The sequence below is a fragment of the Triticum aestivum genome, chromosome 5B (assembly GCF_018294505.1).
Source record: "Triticum aestivum cultivar Chinese Spring chromosome 5B, IWGSC CS RefSeq v2.1, whole genome shotgun sequence".
Classification (NCBI taxonomy): domain Eukaryota; kingdom Viridiplantae; phylum Streptophyta; class Magnoliopsida; order Poales; family Poaceae; genus Triticum; species Triticum aestivum.
The window spans coordinates 574,435,416-574,439,551 of NC_057807.1; the positions used below are offsets into that span (position 1 = coordinate 574,435,416).

The window sequence follows — 4,136 nt, forward strand, 5'->3', positions numbered from 1 at the left end:
TTTAAACTAGTTGAATTAATATATAGAACTAGTTTATTTTTAGTAAATGCTAAGTTCAACTAGTTGAATTAATATAATAATTAACTAGTTTATTTTTAGTAAATATAATGCTTAGTTGAACTAGCTAGTTGAATTAATATATAGAACTAGTTTATTTTTAGTAAATGCTTAGTTGAATTAATAGAAGTAGTTGAATTAATTGAATTAGTAAGTGTTTAATGTTTCGCCTAATATGAACATAGGAAATGTCGTCTGACGACGGAAAAAATTTCGGTATGTGCCAATACTGCGAAGACCAGCGCGACCAGTGCGACAGAAATTTCCTTGTTGATGGTAGGCGATTTAGCATCAAGTTGGATGAGACTTTCGAATTCGATACAGTAAGTCACAACGACAAGTCTGTTTTCGTAATTAAGCATGACTTATATATGCTTCATTTGCCTGACTTATAATTTTTAATTTTCACTATTCTACTAGCGCATCTCCTGCCATGCAAGAATTTTTGTCTTGGATAAGATATGTTTCAAAGATATGGAAACTATGGAGGTAAAGAGAGCTTACCTAAAAATTGAGCATGATGGTTATACTTTCAACGTCAAAGTATACAATGCACACGCGTACATCTATTTTGAATGCAAAACTTGGCAAGCACTACGCAAGGCTTATGCATTTGAGCCTGGTATAGTTATCACCTTTGATATTCGTCCGGAAGATGATATTGAAGGTAATAGAGACATATGGGTCGATGTGCAGACGCCTCTAGTTCTACCATTATGTGAGTTCTTCTCAAATATATTTTTGTCTTTGATATTGCTTATTTCAAAAATAACTGACAACTAATTTCTATTGACAGCTTATCTCAATTCAACCAAACATGTCCGGCGCTTAGTAGACAGAACCTTCTACTGTCCCGGAGCTGAACTAAACTGTGAGGAGATAAGTCATTATGTTTCATGGCTTGAGGATCTTCATACTGTCAAGACAAATTTTTTTCCTGCACTTAGAAATGTTACTACACAAAACATGCGACCAATAGTGATGGTATTGAACTACGGTCACATCTATCTAGGAATGATGGTAAGATATTTACTATTTGTCCTCAGTGCATATTTTGCATATATATTTTTTTTGCTAAACTTTCATTACTAAGTATATTAATTAAGTACTATACGATATTCTTCAATAGGGACTCCCGATGATAGTTGTGCCTCAGGGGATCGAGACTAAAGGTCAGATGTCAATTGTTAGCTTACGGCCAAGATATCCTGCATTGCACATGAATGCATTCAGGATTTCTAGAAGCGATGAATGCTTAATAGTGAAAGATTAGAGGAAAATTGTTAATAATCGCAAAGAAGTACTAGGGGGCACCAATGAGAAGCGCAGCCCACGATTAGGAGACAGGTTCATCGGCATGCTCCAGTATGATCAATCAGAAGAGCTATACATGTTCTATGCTATTTTACCAGAGAAAGAGTAGCTAGCGGGAGTGATTTAGCTAGTTCTTCATGCTGCTCTTAATTAGTACTTGTCCTTTCATGTCCGTGTTCTTCGTTCTGAACTTAAGTGATTTGCTTTTGTGATGTTATATATGAACGTTTATAATATAATGACAATCATGTTGAACTCGATGATTGGTTCTACTAGAAATTCTATATATATATATATATATATATATATATATATATATATATATAGTATCGTAAAATACCAGCAAACAAAAAAGAATTAAAATGGAAACACAAAATTAAATGAAAAAGAAATCATAAAACTAAAGACCCCCAAACCTTATAGTACCGGTTGGTCTTACCAACCGGTACTAAAGGGCTCCAGGCCCCCGGAGCTAGCTCGTGCCACGTGGTTGCCCTTTAGCACCGGTTCGTGCTGAACCGGTACTAAAGGGGAGGGGCTTTAGTGACCACACTTTAGTGCCGGTTATGGAACCGGCACTAAAAGGCCTTACGAACCGGTGCTATTGCCCGGTTCTGCACTAGTGACTGACGCCCCCATGGCGGATGCTACGATGCAGCGTTGGCGGCGATGGGTGCTACGATGCAACGCGACGGCCATGGCAGAAGCTCCTCGACGGAGTGCGCGGCGACTACGGCGAGAGCTGTGATGCAGCGCGGGATGCTGCGCTGCAACTCCGGCGGCCTGAGTTTGCGGCGACGGGTGCTACAATGCTGCACGGCGGCCATGGCAGAAGAGTGCGCGGCGACGACAGTGAAAGCTGCGATGCAGCGCCGGCGGCCCGCAGCGTTGCCGACGGGCAGCTGCGGGACGCAGCGCGGTGGCCATGGCGGAAGCTGCGAGGCGGCCATGACGCAGCGACGCAGTCGGCAGGAAAGAAAAATGTGTGGCCGTGCCTTCCGTGCGTGGATAAGATGGAGAAGGGGAGCAGCGCATGGGGCCAGCCAGGGACGCGTGTAGATCGATGGAGGGGGCTTACGACTCGGTGTTTTCAGCCGGTTTAAAACAAACCTTTTCCAAGTAATAAGAGTCAAAAATAAGGGCACGTACGACGAGGGCTCTTGGCTACACGTTATTTGTGTATACGTGTTCGTTGTTTTTCATATGGCCGATCCGTGGACGGAATTCCAACGCAGGATGTTTTCTTCAAACTATATATGGAAACTAAATTTTACGGTATTTTAATTTAAATTCACACAAAGGCCGACCTAGCTCAGTGGTAGAGCGTGTGGCTTTTAACCACGTGGCCGTGGGTTTGATCCCCACGGTCGGCGCTCGTTTTGTGTGTTGTGCCGTACTTACTTTTTTCTCTGCAAAATAAAATGTACAGAGGGAGCACTTTAGAAAATTCACCAGAGTGTCCAGTAAACACACCACATCTCACTTTTGTCCTTCAGTGGGTTCGATCCCCACGGTCGGCGCTCGTTTTGTGTGTTGTGCCGTACTTACTTTTTTCTCTGCAAAATAAAATGTACAGAGGAAGCACTTCAAAAAATTCACCAGAGTGTCCAATAAACACACCACATCTCACTTTTGTCCTTCAGAAAATTCCCTTTTGTCCTTCTTGCATCTTAGCTTGTTTTTAATTTCCCTTTTATGTGTCACCAATAAACACACGACATTTTCCTTTTTCATCTTAGCTTGCAGTCGCAGATTGCGGGGGTTGTTGACGGACAGTCTAAACCCTATAGGAGATGCGGCGGCGCAGGATGTTGGAAATAATCAAACTACGTGTTTGAGTCTCTTTTTCTTTACAGGGTAACGGTCGACGTGTTTGAGTCTAGTTTGGGAAGGGATCAATGTTGCCGTGTGATTCAGATTACTGTACAGAACAAGTTTAGTCCGGTTTGGACCATGTTAGATTAGGTAGGCTTTTTTTTCGGGATAAAATTTCAATCTATTCATCTTCAATCATGATAGTATAACGAATTAAAAATAATAAAAATTATAACGAACTGGAAATAATAAAAATTGAAAAACATTTAAAATCAACCGGCTGAAAACAACATCAGGTAAACCGGCTGCCCTGTGTGACACGTGTCCCTAGAGAACGAGGCCACCGCTTTTCCCTCGAGCTTATCTGCTTCACACGGCTGCTCCTCCACCTGTTTTCCCCCTCATCTTTTTTCCTCTTCCCACCTCCTCTTCTGTTGGCCCATGGTGATGCTGACCACTAGGTGCCGTAGCTGCAAACCGGTGGGATGGACGACGACCACCACCACCACCAGAAGTTGCAGCCCACCCAAATAGGGGTTCTTGCTGCTAGCGAGGGGTGAAAGCGACCACGAGCTGTGTGCTCCTCGCCCTGGAGGCCACTACCATTGCTGTAAGCGGGAAGGAGCAGTGTGCTGCTCGCCATGGGCTCACCGGCCATAGGCATAGCGTCGATGCCGGTGTTGCATCGCAGCAGGAAGACCGGAGGTGGGCGCTACTAGTTGCCAGTGCTGCAATGCAGTGCGCAGGAGTGAGGTTGGGCTACTCGCGGCCGTTGTTGTAAGGCAACACGAAGGCCGAAGGAGGGCGCCGCTTGCCGCCGGTTCTGCAACACCGCACGCAGGAGGTGCTACGTTGCAGCTTTTTTCACGTCGTCGAGGTTGTATTGGAGCGCTGCCTCGGGCTGCAATGGAGCGCCGCCGGGTCATTGGAGATGAGATGGGGTCATAACA

General features: G+C 44.2%; 1 non-coding gene across 1 annotated transcript; it reads left to right on the forward strand.

Moving 5' to 3' along the window:
* The first annotated feature begins 2,672 nt into the window (after positions 1-2,672).
* Positions 2,673-2,744, forward strand: TRNAK-UUU (transfer RNA lysine (anticodon UUU)). The gene has a single exon. It is a non-coding gene; the product is annotated as a tRNA-Lys (tRNA).
* The last annotated feature ends 1,392 nt before the right edge of the window (positions 2,745-4,136 follow it).